This window comes from Leucoraja erinacea, chromosome 38 (assembly GCF_028641065.1).
Source record: "Leucoraja erinacea ecotype New England chromosome 38, Leri_hhj_1, whole genome shotgun sequence".
Lineage (NCBI taxonomy): Eukaryota > Metazoa > Chordata > Chondrichthyes > Rajiformes > Rajidae > Leucoraja > Leucoraja erinaceus.
Window position 1 is genome coordinate 8,906,895 of NC_073414.1, and position 17,606 is coordinate 8,924,500.

Genomic DNA, 17,606 nt, shown 5'->3' on the forward strand with positions numbered 1-17,606 from the left:
CCCCACGCGTCACGACTCGTCGACCTATTTTACATATGACGCGTAAATAAGGCGCAAATGACAGCCAAGTGGGACAGGCCCTTTTCAGTGCTAAATGTGAGACTAGGTGTGGAAGTGTACGCAGGGACCGCTTGCTGTCAGATGTACTTGGATAAGACAGAAGGCCCTTCTGCGTCACGGTTTGTTCACCACCTCTCCCCTGCACAAAGCCAGCGCCTCCCGCTGCTAGGCTTTCCTGTTTATTACACCTGTGCATTTAATGGCCCACAAAACAAACACCGTCCTGTGGATAAAGGCAACAGTTCCATCTGGCCACTGAAGGTCCCTTGCTCGCTGAAGAACCTGTTCTGCATTCCGATCTTTCCCACACATGCCTCCTGAAGCAAGGCGTGAAACACAGGGAGATCTTCAGTTTCGTCCCAAACTCCATAGTTCAAGTTCAAGTTTCAAGAGAATTTATTGTCATGTGTCCCAGATAGGACAATGAAATTCTTGCTTTGCTTCAGCACAACAGAATATAGTAGGCATGAATACAGAACAGATCAGTGTGTCCATATGCCATTGAATATATATGTATATATACACACATAAATAAAGTGCAGTAAGCTATTAAAGTTCAGATTTTTGTTTGAGGAGTTTAATAGTCTGATGGCTGTGGGGAAGTAGCTATTCCTGAACCTGGATGTTGCAGATTTCAGGCTCCTGTACCTTCTACCTGATGGTAGCAAGGAGATGAGTGTGTGGCCAGGATGGTGTGGGTCCTTGATGATGCTGCCAGCCTTTTTGAGGCAGCGACTGCGATAGATCCCCTCGATGGAAGGGAGGTCAGAGCCGATGATGGACTGGGCAGTGTTTACTCCTTTTTGCAGCCTTTTCCGCTCCTGGGCGCACAAGGTGCGCAAGGTAGTGTAACGGTGCGGAGATCACGGGTCAGCATGGTCTCGGTGGGCCGAAGGGCCTGTTTCCCCGCTGTATAACTAATACTAAACTCAACTAGAACTAAATATGAGACGCAGTTCCCCCATTCTGTGTTTGGCCTCATTCTGACATGGAGGAGGCCCAGGGCAGAAATATCATAAGGCCATAAATGATAGGAGTAGAATTAGGCCATTTGGCCCATCAAGTCTACTCCGCCATTCAATCATGGCTGATTTATCTCTCCCTCCTAACCCCATTCTCCTGCCTTCTCCCCATAACCCCTGACACCAGTACTAATCACAAATCTATCTATCTCTGCCTTAATTCCTGGAATGAACCTACTAATTCCTGGAATGAATCAAATACAAAATCTTCCACTTTTAGTGGTGCCCGTAAACAAAATCAACGCTTACGGCAGAAGTGGCAGACGCGATGCTGAATCCCACGGAAATAGACTCAGGGGAAAGCTCCTGCACAAGTTGTGCTTACGTTTTCATCATTAGGAACACACACTGCTCCTCCATCTGCCTTACATCCTAATTTGAGGAAGGACATTCTTGCTATTGAGGGAGTGCAGCGTAGGTTTACCAGGTTAATTCCCGGGATGGCGGGACTGTCATATGCTGAGAGAATGGAGCGGCTGGGTTTGTACACTCTGGAGTTTAGAAGGATGAGAGGATATCTCATTGAAACATATAAGATTGTTAAGGGTTTGGACATGCTAGAGGCAGGAAACACGTTCCTGATGTTGGGGGAGTCCAGAACCAGGGGCCACACAGTTTAAGAATAAAGGGTAAGCCATTTAGAACGGAGACGAGGAAACACTTTTTCTCACAGAGAGTTGTGAGTCTGTGGAATTCTCTGCCTCAGAGGGCAGTGGAGGCAGTTTAAGAATAAGAAGCCATTTAGAACGGAGATGAGGAAACACTTTTTCTCACAGAGAGTGGTGAGTCTGTGGAATTCTCTGCCTCAGAGGGCAGTGGAGGTAGTTTAAGAATAAGGAGTAAGCCATTTAGAACGGAGACGAGGAAACACTTTTTCTCACAGAGAGTGTCGAGTCTGTGGAATTCTCTGCCTCGGAGGGCGGTGGAGGCAGGTTATCTGGATGTTTTCAAGAGAGAGCTAGATAGGGCTGTTAAAGATAGTGGAGTCAGGGGATATGGGGAGAAGGCAGGAATGGGGCACTGATTGGGGATGATCAGCCGTGATCACATTGAAGGGCCTAATGGCCTACTCCTGCACCTATTGTCTATTGTCTATTCTGCAGCGCTGGGCAGTACCTGTCCATTCAGGAGGATCGGGGTAACCCAGGCTTGCGATTGCAACCCTGTCACAGGCACTTTGGTTTGGCTCATTTCAATTATTGTCACGGGTTACAGTGAAAAGCTGGAGAACATGTACAGACAATAGACAATAGGTGCAGGAGTAGGCCATTCGGCCCTTCGAGCAGGTAATGTTTCAGGTCAGGTCTGAGGAAGGGTCCCAACCGGAATCGTCACCTATTCACGTTCTTCAGAGATGCTGCCTGACCCGCTGAGTTACTCCAGCACTTTTTGTGTCCTTTTACTATTATACCATTGACGTGTTGATACACCTGGACAAGCTAGACACAGGAAAAACATTTCCAATGTGGGGCGAGTCCAGAACCAGGGGCCACACAGTCTTAGAATAAAGGGGAGGCCATTTAAGACTGAGGTGAGAAAAAAACGTTTTCACACAGAGAGTTGTGAATTTGTGGAATTCCCTGCCACAGAGGGCAGTGGAGGCCAAGTCACTGGATGGATTTAAGAGAGAGTTAGATAGAGCTCTTTTGGCTAGTGAAGTCAGGGGATATGGGGAGAAGGCAGGCACGGGTTATTGATTGGGGATGATCAGCCATGATCACATTGAATGGCGGTGCTGGCTCGAAGGGCCGAATGGCCTCCTCCTGCACCTATTGTCTATGGTTCTATGTTCCACAAGCAACAAAACCATTCAGGACATTTAGTTCCTGCTGTTTTGAGAGATTCCAAATAAACCTCTCAATGTGCTCGTAGTTTAAGATTGTTCTGATTTCTGCAGTGGAGATTTTATTTTCAAATCCTTTCTGATTTAAGCACCTTCTGCTCTTTTGATAGTGATTAGCATCTGTTTCTTGGCTCCTGCTGCCTGTTCCATGGAATCGGAACGATTTTCTAATCAGTGCCAAACTGGCTGTAATTCAGAATGAGAGCTTCTGCAGAATCTGTGTGAGGTGATGCTTCATTCTTTAAGCCCTTGACATGTTTATGAACATAAAACAGATTTTACTTGAGTTTATGTGTAGGAAGGAACTGCAGATAGACACAAAAAACTGGCGTAACTCAGCGGGACTTGTACACTCTGGAGTTTAGAAGGACGAGAGGGTATCTCATTGAAACATATAAGATTGTTAAGGGCTTGGACACGCTAGAGGCAGGAAACATGTTCCCGATGTTGGGGGAGTCCAGAACCAGGGCCCACACAGTTTAAGAATAAGGGGTAAGCCATTTAGAACGGAGATGGGGAAACACTTTTTCTCACAAAGAGTGGTGAGTCTGTGGAATTCTCTGCCTCAGAGGGCAGTGGAGGCAGGTTCTCTGGATGCTTTCAAGAGGGAGTTAGATAGGACTCTTAAAAATAGATGCTTTCAAGCTAGATAGGACTCTTAAAAATAGCGGTGTCAGGGGATATGGGGAGAAGGCAGGAACGGGGTACTGATTGGGGATGATCAGTCATGATCATATTGAATGGCGGTGCTGGCTCGAAGGGCCGAATGGCCTCCTCCTGCACCTATTGTCTATTGAAATGTAAATAGCACTATGTTATCCCACTAACTCTCTATACACTAAGGGTAATTTTTAGCAGAGGCCAATTTAGCTACCAACCCACATGTCTTTACAGTGCAAGAGGAAACTGGAGGAGTACTTGCAAACTCCACACAGACAGTACCCGAGGTCAGGATCGAACACGGGTCTCTGGCGCTGTGAGGCAGCAGCATTACCGCTGCGCCACTGTGCCAACTTGTTTAGGAAAAAAGGAAGTGTAGATAATGCATGATGTGGTTCAGATCAGAATGATTTTTATTTGGTTATGTGCCTGTAAGAGTCTTGTTAAATTTTACAATGTTAGTGGTGCCATGTTAATGCTTGTTGTATAGTTGTTACAACATCAGAAAACAGCTTTTCATCAATCTGGAGAACTGGCTCCTTATACCACTTTTCAATAAGCCAGGCCTGTTTATATGGGTGCTAAAGTGGGCACTGATCATTGGGAATGAAACATTGAAAATAGGTGCAGGAGGAGGCCATTCGGCCCTTCGAGCCCGCACTGCCATTCAATATGATCATGGCTGATCATCCAGAATCCGTACCCCGTTCCGACTTTTTCCCCATATCCCTTGATTCCGTTAGCTCTAAGAGCTAAATCTAACTCTCTTGTGAAAACATCCAGTGAATTGGCCACTACCTTCTGTGGCAGAGAATTCCACAGATTCACAACTCTCTGGGTGGAAATGTTTGTCCTCATCTCAGTCCTAAATGGCCTGCCCCTTATTCTTAAACTGTGACCCCTGGCTCTGGACTCCCCCAACATGGGGAACATTTTTCCTGCATGTAGCCTGTCCAATCCTCTAAGAATTTTATGTTTCTATACGATCTCCTCTCATCCTTCTAAATTCCAGTGAATACAAGCCCAGTTGACTCATTCTTTCATCATACGTCAGTCCTGCCATCCTGGGAATTAACCTGGTGAATCTAAGCTGCACTCCCTCAATAGCAATAATGTCATTCCTCAAATTAGGAGACCAAAACTGCACATAATACTCCAGGTGCGGTCTCACCAGGGCCAGCTTTTCACTGTACCTTGGTACGTGGCAATAAACTAAACTGAATCACAACTCTCTGGGTGAACAAGTTTCTCCTCATCGTAGTCCTAAATGGCCTACCCCTTATTCTCAAACTGTGTGACCCCTGGTTCTGCACTCCTTCAATAGCAAGAATGTCCTTCCTCAAATTAGGAGACTAAAACTGCACACAATACTCCAGATGTGGTCTCACCAGGGACTTGTACAACTGCAGAAGGACCTCTTTACTCCTACACTCAAATCCTCTCGCAATGAAGGCCAACATGCCATTAGCTTTCTTCACTGCCTGCTGTACCTGCATGCTTACTTTCAGTGACTGACGTACAAGGACACCCAGGTCTCGTTGCACCCCCCCCCCCCCTTCTCCGAATCTGACACCATTCAGATAATAATCTGCCTTCCTGTTCTTGTCACCAAAGTGGATAACCTCACATTTATCCACATTAAACTGCATCTGCCATGTTTCTGCCCACTCACCCAGCCTATCCAAGTCACCCTGCAGCCTCATAGCATCCTCCTCGCAGCTCACACTGCCACCCAGCTTTGTGTCATCCGCAAACTTAGAGATGTTACATTTAATTCCCTCGTCTAAATCGCTAATATATATTAAAATATATATATATGAGTTTCGGCAGAGATGGAAGGAGATCAACGCTCGACCCATCAAGAAGATCGCGGAGGCGAAAGCACGGAAGAAACGGATATCTTGAAGAAGTATATATATATATTATATTATATTGTAATATATTGTATATATTGTAATATTGGGCATTTACTGATTTATTGCCACATTTGGGATTGATACTTAAGATGGATTCAAGAAGCATGGCCAAGTTACCGATGGTAATGCCTGAGTAAGATCTTGCATGGATTAAAGCCTTTCGGGGGCGGCACAGTGGCGCAGTGGTAGAGTTACTGCCTCACAGCGCCGGAGACCCGGGTTCGATGCTGATTACGGGTGCCGTCTGTACGGAGTTTGCACGTTCTCCCTGTGACCTCGTGGGTTTCCACCGGGTGCGCTGGTTTCCTCCCACACTCCAAAGACGTACAGGTTTACAGGCAAATTGGCTTTGGTAAAATTGTAAATTGTCCCTAGTATGTGTAGGATAGTGTTAGTGTGCGGGGTGGGGTGGGAGATTGCAACCCCCGCCCTGTTTCGACGAATGCAATCAACCTGGCGTGCACATTCAAATAAGATCAAATGGAGACAGAAGTTGCCCTACAAGGTTTTTAGCCTGTGCACGCCAGAGTTGACGTGGCAAGAAGAAGAGGGAAGATTGCAAGGGGGATCGCTGGAACTAAGGGTGAGTTTCGGGGTAACCGAGGGGGAACTTTTTCTCAGAGCGCTGTAGCTGTGTGGATTGAGCTCCAAAGGTGGTGGAGGCAGGTTCTGGATGGGAAGGGAATGGAGGGTTATGGTCTGAGCGCAGGTATATATGACTAGGGGAGATTATGTGTTTGGCACGGACTAGAAGGGTCGAGATGGCCTGTTTCCGTGCTGTAATTGTTATATGGTTATATGGTTATTATAAGATCAAATAGACCAAGTTGTCCTACAACTTTAGTCTGTGCACGCCATACACAAGAAGAAGAGGTGTGCGGGGATCGCTGGACTGTGAGGACTCGGTGTGCCGAAGGGCCTTTTTCCGCGCTGTATTTCGAAACTAAACTAAGCTAAACCAGCGAATACATTGTGTTTAAGAAGGAACTGCAGTTGCTGGAAAATCGAAGGTAAACAAAAATGCTGGAGAAACTCAGCGGGTGCAGCAGCATCTATGGAGCGAAGGAAATAGGCAACGTTTCGGGACGAAACGTTGCCTATTTCCTTCGCTCCATAGATGCTGCTGCACCCGCTGAGTTTCTCCAGCTTTTTTGTGGCTGTTGATGGAGGTCCTTGGCCAATGTTGGTGAGCTATTCATGCCCATAAAAGAAAATTAAACTAACCATTCGCTGGATTGCCGCAAAGGAAAAGGCAGGCACGCTCACCAGCAGTGCTCAAAGTCACAGTCACGGTTGGATCAACGCAGGCTTCATCTCTCTGCATCAGCACAGGCCGGGCAAGATGCAAGGTGCCAAGTGACTGATTTCTAGTTCTGCTTGAGTTGCGAATCTCATCTCCTTCGACATAGAGCACACAGCAGCAGCAGCAGCATACAAGGGCCACAGTGTCACGGGTCTGAAGAAGGGACTCAACCCCAAATGTCACCCATTCCTTCGCCCCAGAGATGCCACCTGTCCCGCTGAGTTACTCCAGCGTTTTGTGTTTATGAAAGGTATTGTGTTGGGGGTGGTGCCTAGAGTCAGATTCAGCTTCCCCAACTGTTATGAGGCAACTGAACCATCCTCTCACCAACTAGCGAGCGGTCCTGACCTCCCATCCACCTCATTGAAGACCCTCAGACTATCTTTAATCGGATTTTACTGGACGTTATCTTGCACTGAATGTTATTCCCTCTAACCTGTATCTGTACACTGTGGACGGCCTGATTGTAATCATAGTCATAGAGGGATACAATGTGGAAACAGGCCCAGCTTGCCCACACCGCCCAACAATGTTCCATTTACACTAGTCCCACCTGCCTGCTTTTGGTCCGTATCCCCTCCAAACCTGCCCTATCCATGTACCTGTCTAAAAGCCCTGTCCCACAGTACGAGTTCATTCCAAGAGCTCTCCCGAGTTTAAAAAAAATCAAACTCGTGGTAAGTACGGAGAATGAACGTAGCGGGTACGCCGGAGCTCGGGGACGTCTCTCAGCGGCTCGTAACGCTAACGCAGGTACTCGGGAAGACTACCCCTCTCCCCTCACGCTCATCGACCGCTGATCGCAGCTCAGACCTGTTTTTTTATTTTTTCACATTGCTCCTCCAGGCAGTTTGTGATGTGCCTGGATTTGGTTGGCTATATTCTTATTGTTTTGATATGCCCTCTGTCACTTCAGGTTCTTTATTTTTACCTCCAGCGTGGCGATAAGCACGTCAATATCGCCGTGGCGATAGGCACATTTTTCAATGATCATGAACTAAAGGGCCTGTTCCACTTGGGCCTTATTTGCACGTCACGCAGATGGCGAGCGAAGATTTTGAGAATCCCGAAATCCTGGGGCGCCACCGCGCGTCACTGCCTACGTCACCACGCACCATGCGCGCACACGTGCCTCGTGACACATAAATGATGTGGCGTAAATGACCACGGACTGTTTACCCTCCTACCATCCGGGAGGCACTACAGGTCTCTCCGTTGCCGGACCAGCAGGTCCAGGGACAGCTTCTTCCCTGCGGCTGTTACACTACTCAACAACGTACCTCGGTGACTGCCAGTCACCCCCCCCCCGGACACTCCTCCCACAGGAAAAAAACTATGTCTGCATGCATGTAAATAGATTTATTTATTGAAATCATATTCTATGTCGCTCTTCCAGGGAGATGCTAACTGCATTTCGTTGTCTCTGTACTGTACACTGACAATGACAATTAAAGTTGAATCTGAATCTGAATCTGAAATGACGCCCAAGTGGGTCTTTTAGTCACAAATCTGGAACTACTCGGTCAGCATATAAGCTGAGCCCGCCTGAACCAACCTGATCTCCCGGTTTCCAAACCAGTGGTGTGTGAGATTCAGATTCAGATTCAGATTCAATTTTAATTGTCATTGTCAGTGTACAGTACAGAGACAACGAAATGCATTGAGACATCCTTCTGTGAGATCAGTACCAGATCCAAGTTCCTTAACGGATTGTCCCACTTTCACGACCTAATTCACGGCCTCTGCCGAGTTTGCCCTTGACTCATACTTGCAGCATGGTCGTAGGAGGTCGTAGGTAGGTCGTAGCAGGTCGTGATACTAGTCGTAGGTACTCGTGGCATCAAGTAGGTCGGGGCGTTTTTCTAGCCTGATGAAAAATGTCCACGAGCAAAAACGGTTGTGAATTAGGTCATGAAAGTGGGACAGGCCCTTTATGCTGTGAATCTGGCACTGATTTTGTTTTTGGTCTGAACCTTCCTCCCATTTACATTCTCCATGCATTTATCTTCATTATGCTGCAGTTCATAAAGGAATTACTTACCATTCAAGGCATCACATTTGTTCTGACCCACTTGGCTTCTCTTTATCAAAGAGACTGCCAACAACTTCAAGAAAGAAATCTCCATAACTGGTCTTGAAAGGTCCAGCCATTCTACTGTACATGTGCTGCTTTTAAATGTATCAATGTGCATGAAGGAACTGCAGATGCTGGTTTCAAATCGAAGACAGACACAAAATGCTGGAGAAACTCAGCATTTACCCCAAGAAATGCTGCCTGTCCCACTGAGTTACTGCAGCGTTTTGTGTCTATCGGTTAATTAACCATATAACATATAACAATTACAGCATGCAAACAGGCCATCTTGGCCCTTCAAGTCCATGCCGAACACGTATTCTCCCCTAGTCCCATCTATCTGCACTCAGACCATAACCCTCCATTCCTTTCCCGTCCATATACTTATCCAATTTATTTTTAAATGATAAAATCGAACCTGCCTCCACCACTTCCACTGGAAGCTCATTCCACACAGCTACCACTCTCTGAGTAAAGAAGTTCCCCCTCATGTTACCCCTAAACTTCTGTCCCTTAATTCTCAAGTCATGTCCTCTTGTTTGAATCTTCCCTACTCTCAGTGGGAAAAGCTTATCCACGTCAACTCTGTCTATCCCTCTCATCATTTTAAAGACCTCTATAAAGTCCCCCCTTAACCTTCTGCGCTCCAAAGAATAAAGCCCTAATTTGTTCAACCTTTCTCTGTAACTTAGTTGCTGAAACCCGCCTACTCTCCATACCCCCTGATCCCTTTAGCCTCCAAAGAATAAAGACCTAACTTGTTCAACTGTTCAACTTATTTATTAAGGTTTCATAAGTGGCTAATAGTCCAAAATTACACTGCAGCTATTAAAATGATATATAGCTTTTATAAGATAGAAACCATGGAATAAATCATTTGGATGCAGCTATAAAAATGAGAGATGAAATTAAACTACTGGTTTTGTTAATTCTGGATAGGATGATGCGGTAAATCCAGCTGGTGCTGCAGTAACTCAGCGGGTCGGGCAGCATTTCTGGAGAACATGGACTGGTGACATTTCGGGTCTAAAGGAGGGTCTCCGACTCGAAATGTTCTCCAGAGATGACACAAAGCTGGGTGGCAGTGTGAACTGTGAAGAGGATGTTAGGAGGTTAGAAACATAGAAATTAGGTGCAGGAGTAGGCCATTCGGCCCTTTGAGCCTGCACCGCCATTCAATATGATCATGGCTGATCATCCAACTCAGTATCCCATACCTGCCTTCTCTCCATACCCCCTGATCCCCTTAGCCACAAGGGCCACATCTAACTCCCTCTTAAATATAGCCAATGAAGTGGCCTCAACTACCCTCTGTGGCAGAGAGTTCCAGAGATTCACCACTCTCTGCGTGAAAAAAGTTCTTCTCATCTCGGTTTTAAAGGATTTCCCCTTTATCCTTAAGCTGTGACCCCTTGTCCTGGACTTCCCTAACATCGGGAACAATCTTCCTGCATCTAGCCTGTCCACCCCTTAAGAATTTTGTAAGTTTCTATAAGATCCCCTCTCAATCTTCTAAATTCTAGAGAGTATAAACCAGGTCTATCCAGTCTTTCTTCATAAGACAGTCCTGACATCCCAGGAATCAGTCTGGTGAACCGTCTCTGCACTCCCTCTATGGCAATAATGTCCTTCCTCAGATTTGGAGACCAAAACTGTACGCAATACTCCAGGTGTGGTCTCACCAAGACCCTGTACAACTGCAGTAGAACCTCTCTGCTCCTATACTCAAATCCTTTTGCAATGAAAGCTAACATACCATTCGCTTTCTTTACTGCCTGCTGCACCTGCATGCCTACCTTCAATGACTGGTGTACCATGACACCCAGGTCTCGCTGCATCTCCCCCTTTCCCAATCGGCCACCATTTAGATAAGGATTAGGTTAGGTAAGGAGGAGGTACAGCGAGACCTGGGTGTCCTTGTACACCGGTCACTTAAAGTTGGCGTGCAGGTACAGCAGGCAGTGAAGAAAGCTAATAGAATGTTGGCCTTCATAACAAGAGGATTTCAGTATAGGAGTAAAGAGGTTCTTCTGCAGTTGTATAGGGCTCTGGTGAGACCACATCTGGAGTATTGCGTTGAGTTTTGGTCTCCTAATTTGAGGAAGAACATCCTTGTGATTGAGGCAGTGCAGCGTAGGTTCACGAGATTGATCCCTGGGATGGCGGGACTGTCATATGAGGAAAGATTGAAAAGACTAGGCTTGTATTCACTGGAGTTTAGAAGTATCTTATAGAAACATATACAATTATAAAAGGATTGGACAAGCTAGATGCAGGAATAATGTTCCCAATGTTGGGCGAGTCCTGAACCAGGGGCCACAGTCTTAGAATAAAGGGGAGGCCATTTAAGACTGAGGTGAGAAAAAACGTTTTCACGCAGTGAGTTGTGAATTTGTGGAATTCCCTGCCACAGAGGGCAGTGGAGGCCAAATCACCGGATGGATTTAAGAGAGAGTTAGATAGAGCTCTAGGGGCTAGTGGAATCAGGGGAGATGGGGAGAAGGCAGGCACGGGTTATTGATTGGGGACGATCAGCCATGATCACAATGAATGGCGGTGCTGGCCTGTACGTCTTTGGAGTGTGAGAGGAAACCGAAGATCTCGGAGAAAACCCACGCAGGTCACGGGGAGAACGTGCAAACTCCGTACAGACAGCACCCGTGGTCGGGATCGAACCCGGGTCTCTGGCACTGTGAGGCAGCAACTCTACTGCTGCGCCACCGTGCCGCCCAAACCGCAACGTACCGTGCTGGAGTTACTCCAGCACTTTGTGCCTTTTTTGTCACAAACCAGCATCTGCAGTTCCTTGGCGTCAGCAACGAATGGTGGTGGATTGGGTAACGAGAGAAATATATCAAACAGGGTGAAAACGAAAGGGCCTGTCCCACTTACAAGATTTTTTTGGCACCGGTCACCGTCGCATCAGGTGGCCAAAAATGTTCAACATGTTGAAAATCCAGTGGCGAGCAGAAAAAGGTACGACTCTTTGGGCGACTACTCACGACCATACAGGCGTCACCACGCGACATGTCGACACGTGGCGCCTGTTTGTTTGTGAGCGGTCGCCCAAAGAGTTGTTACCTTTTTCTGGTCGTCGCTGGATTTGCAACTTGTTGGACATTTTCGGCCACCTGCTGCCTATGACCACTATGACGGGCGCCGGAGAAATCACGTAAGTGGGACAGCCCCTTTAATGGTTCATCTTTAGCTTTGAAAGTATTGTGTAAAATGTTACATTGACTCATCAGAATAAGAAGGAGGCAGGGAACTCTGATGTGTAAATGAATGGGACGTGCTCCATTGCTGGGAGTAATGACGGTTATATTTACACACGCACAAAGGCTATCTATTTTGGTGGCTCATTGAGATAAATAATGACTGTGTTTGAGGAAGGGTTTTTATAGACACCGGAGGCGGTGACATTTCGGCATGAACTGATCGACGTGAACAGAGCTAGATCTGCCTCACAGAGACAGAGACCCGGGTTTGATCTTGACGTCAAGTTGGGAAAAGGGGAAGTACAACGGGATCTGGGGGTCCTTGTACAACAGTCTATGAAAGTAAGCATGCAGGTACAGCAGGCAGTGAAGAAAGCGAATGGCATGTTAGCCTTCATAACAAGAGGAGTCGAGTATAGGAGCGAAGAGGTCCTTCTGCAGTTGTACAGAGCCCTAGTGAGACCACACCTGGAGTATTGTGTGCAGTTTTGGTCCCCTAATTTGAGGAAGGACATTCTTGCTATTGAGGGAGTGCAGCGTAGGTTTACAAGGTTAATTCCCGGGATGGAGGGACTGTCATATGCTGAGAGAATGGAGCAGCTGGGCTTGTACACTCTGGAGTTTAGAAGGATGAGAGCTATCTCATTGAAACATATAAGATTGTTAAGGGTTTGGACACACTAAAGGCAGGAAACATGTTCCCGATGTTGGGGGAGTCCAGAACCAGGGGCCACACAGTTTAAGAATAAGGTGTAAGCTATTTAGAAAGGAGACGAGGAAACACTTTTTCTCACAGAGAGTTGTGAGTCTGTGGAATTCTCTGCCTCAGAGGGCGGTGGAGGCAGGTTATCTGGATGCTTTCAAGAGAGAGCTAGATAGGGCTCTTAAAGATAGCGGAGTCAGGGGATATGGGGAGAAGGCAGGAACGGGGTACTGATTGTGGATGATCATCCATGATCACATTCAGATTCAATTTTAATTGTCATTGTCAGTGTACAGTACAGAGACAACGAAATGCATTTAGCATCTCCCTTGAAGAGCGACATCACATTGAATGGCGGTGCTGTTTCGAAGGGCCGAATGGCCTCCTCCTGCACCTGTTGCCGATTGTCTATTGTTTATTGACCATCCAACATACACTCAGGGCAATTTACAAGAGACTCTGTGCATTTACCCGATCTATTCCAGTGTTGATCTGATCTATTCCAACCTACAACCTGCAGGTCGCAGTATCTTGTAACCCGGATGTTGGCATGTACACAAAGCCCAGGCCATCCGTGCTCTCATCTGTGTTTTATTCCAAATCTAGCTCGAAATTAAGGCTGAGAGGTTGTTATGGAATCTATCTCAAATGAACAAATCACTTGAATTTCTTTTAAGAAAGAACTGCAGATGCTGGAAAAATCGAAGGCAGACAAAAATGCTGGAGAAACTCAGCGGGTGAGGCAGCATCTATGGAACGAAGGAAATAGGTGGTGTTTCGGGTCGAGACCCGTCTTCAGACTGTTGTGCTTTAGGCTTTAGAGATACAGCGCGGAAACAGGCCCTTCGTCCCACCGAGTCCGCGCCGACCAGCGATCCCCGCATACTAACACTATCCTACACACACTAGGAACAATTTACAATTTTACCAAAGCCAATTAACCTACAAACCTGTACGTCTTTGGAGTGTGGGAGGAAACCGATGCACTCGGTGAAAATGCACACAGGTCACGGGGAGAACGTACAAACTCCGTACAGATAACACCCGTGGTCAGGATGGAAGCTGGGTCTCTGGCGCTGTGAGGCAGCAACTCTACCGCTGTGCCACCGTGCAAAGCAAAGTCACTCAGCTCCCACAGCCAACGAGTTTGAACCTCCTAATAGAGCACAAAATTAGACACTTAGACAGCAGCTCAGAGGTGCAGTGGTTTAGTTGCTGCCTCACAGCGTGCAAACACCACACAGTTAGCACCCGAGGTCAGCATTGAACCCGTTTCTCTGGCGCTGTGAGGCAGCAACTCTACCCGCAGCAGCACCACTGTGCCGCCCTCAATCTGTATCTTCCCCTTAATGAGCCTGTCCCACTTACGCGACTGCCAGGGACTAGTTTTAATGGAATTCACCTACGACACCTACGACAAGCTACGACAGCAAAAATTGTCGCCACTTATGTCGAACAATGTTTTGCAGCAGTCGCCTAAAGGCCCTGTCCCACTGTACGAGTTCACTCCAAAAGCTCTCCCGAGTTTACAAAAAATTAAACTCGTGGTAAGCACGAAGAATGAACGTAGCGGGTACGTCGGAGCTCGGGGACGTCTCTTAGCGGCTCGTAACGCTAACGGCAGGTACTCGGGAAGACTCGCTAATGGTAGGTAAGCTCGGGAAGACTCTTGAAGATTTTTCAACATGTTGAAAAACGTCCACGAGAGCCCCGAGTACCGACAAGTGGCCATTACCGTAAATCTCCGAGTTCAAATCAGGGCAAACTCGGGAGAGCTCTTGGAATGAACTCGTACAGTGGGACAGGGGTTGAAGTGGGACAGGCCCATTCCTCTACCTATTGTACATGAGATTGACTTTTGACTTGAGAGGTATAGAGATAGATAGATAGATAAATACTTTATTAATCCCCTCAGGGAAATTCAGAATGTTGCAGCACACCAATAAAATAGTAAGATTAAACGAGAACTTACCAGTTTGAAGTTTGATCTGTATTTTATGAGGAGTTACGATGAGGGATTTCGTGAAGAACCCCGCTTCCACGCATGCGTGTCATACTTCAAAGCAGCGGTGTGAGGTCACAGGAACCTATAATGATCTAACATAGTAAGATTATCAAAGAGATACCAGTTTTTGATATGATCATACGAGGGTGGGAGCGGAGGGCACGAAATCCCTCATCGTAACTCCTCATAAAATACAGATCAAACTTCAAACTGGTAAGTTCTCGTTTAATCTTACTATTTTACTTCGGAGTCACGTGAGTGACTTCGTGAAGATTTCAAAGCTCTGTGACCTCATGCCGTGGAACGAGTCCATGCTTCACAACTGCCTTGGGTATTGGGAGAGAGCATCATTAGTAGTTTTAAAACACAATTATACAAAGAGTTGTGTGGTATAACGAAAAAATATAACACTTTTTAAAAATTTGAGAATCATAACCCTGTAACCTATCGGGCAAATTATTTTGTTGAACCTAAAATGTTTTCTTAATACAATGATGGCTCCAAATAAACTGGTTTATTATACAACCTGTGGAAAAACCCATTTTTTAAAATGACCCTCCTGCCATTCTGAGGATTTGGTCTGTGGGTACCTGTACAATATTGCTGCGGATGTTGCTGCAGTCCTGGTGGAATGAGAGTTGGAACATCAGTGTCTATTCCTGCCATTTTGAGCCACCTTGATATAGTTTGAGTCGTGACCCTATCATGCAGTTTCTTGTAAGAGATAAACAACTCCATACTCTGACCTCGAATGTTCCGAGTATATGCTATGTATTGTTAGATGTGTCTTGTTATACACAGTCGTTTGCCATATGGGTGTACCATAAAATCAAACCCTAGACCCGAGGAACCCGATCTGTTTTCTTTTATTAAATTCTGTATGACAACACCAGTTTCTCGGTGAGATGATCAGGGAGTCCAGGCTCTGTTTGCTTAATGGCTGGACTTGTTGTGCGGTAAATAACACCATGAGCATAACCATCTTCCTGGTCTGTTACTGAGGTGACAACGCTGTTATGAGCTACAAGCTCCTCAGCATGTTGAGAAAACGACACCCACGTCCCAGATTTCGGAGTACCTGGTTTGCTTACCAGGGGTGCGCTCCCACCGCGTGCCGTTCCGATCCTTGTGATAGGTAATTGGAGAGTGCACTTGTGGCACTATTAATGGCACTGTAGCTCCATCGATTATCCTAATGGAGGCTTGTTAAAAATCCCAATACGGCCAGAATGTTTTTGGCCTTTTGGTCGAGATTGTTGTCCAAGCAGTATATGCCCCATTTCTTGATGTGTCCAAGGTACTGCTTCCGTGTTGACAGTCTTAGTGCAGATGAGATGAGATTCATCGTCCTGTCTGACAGTGTAGTGGGTCTGTTAGACTCTACAAATCAATAAATCCATAGTGTTATGGCATGGAGTCTCCAGTCACTGGATAAATCAACATTTTTTTTTTTTTTTTTTTTTTTTTTTTTTTTTTTTTTTTTTTTTTTGGCAATGTTCATAGGGAACATGGTTCTAACACCATCCCCTGTAAGACTGAAAACCATGATTGAGAAGGTCAGTCGGGTAATCTGAAAATTCCAGATGCCGAGTGTGGTTGAATTTACCCTAGTACCCCATTGATGGGTCCGAACGGGGGGAAACCTCACCCTATGGCTTATTTACATAACAATGCCAAGCTGGTTTACGAATTTTAGTACATAATATTGGGGCTAATGATTGCCCCTTTTGTAAGCTCTATATTGCCAAAGTTCCTCTATTGAGTCAATGCCTGCCATATAGAAACCCGTAACTGACACCAAGTCTTTATCAATAATAAGAGCATCCATCTTAAAATGAATATCTAGAACAAATGTGTTTAGGTTTAAATCAATGATAATCCTGCAACCCTACTCTATTTTATTTTAATAAATATGTTCAATCCAATCTTTCGTGTACAAATCTTGTAGCACCATGTGGGTTTTAGATTGTTTGGATTATGTAAGGACAAAATGCCCTTCTGGTGTATGATGTACTGTGGTTATTGGGATGAGAAAAACCCTATCAGATAACCCTGAATACTGCTGAGATTATATGAATCTGTAGTGATTATATACCATACATAACTGTAGTGTTGCAACCTCCCCTACCCTCGTAGGTCCCTATTTTAACAGAAGAAAATAAGGTTCTGGTTTAATATTTCTTGTTCGGGGTTGTGTGGGAGGTTTAGGCTTCCGCATCTTCCAGGGTGGCCGCCCTGGCCATACCCTAAAACGGATCCTGCAGGTTATATTGATTTCTGACACTGCTACTGGTATGAGCCACATTTTTTATGGCCTTGCCTGTGGCTGGTATCATGCTCCAAAATAGGCCCTTGCGCTGGCCTTAATGAGCCCCAGTGTCTTGGCTTAGTCCACACACGGTTCTTTGTTTGCAAATGGTAGCATTTTTGGGGTCCTAGTGCTGGCTGAATGGCCGCCTTCCACTTGTAGTTCAGGTCATATTGCATATTATTAAACAGATCTAGTGCGTCTTGATGGTCTTTGGTTACCTACGTTTAGTCCAGGGTGCGGGTGTATGCTATGATGCCTTCCGTCAATCCCTTGAAGGTTCTCTGGATCTTGAGGTCCTGGTTCCTGATGTTCGTCCATATGCTGCCAAATGCATTGGTTTACACTGGGCACCTGTAATGCCTCACCGTTGCCAGGTGGCAGATGTCTGGCCAGTGTTTGTAAATTTTTTCCCTGTTGACGTTTGTGGCCAGACATATAGTAATACTATTGCCATCCTGGATCCAAGTCTACCCATGTTTGACTTGGCTAAA

General features: G+C 46.1%; 1 protein-coding gene across 2 annotated transcripts in view; it reads left to right on the forward strand.

Annotated features, from left to right (window-relative positions):
• The window catches only part of LOC129714263 (sodium/calcium exchanger 3-like), a 318,013-nt gene that overhangs the window by 54,523 nt on the left and 245,884 nt on the right, over positions 1-17,606 (forward strand). The gene's annotated exons all lie outside the window — the stretch shown is intronic.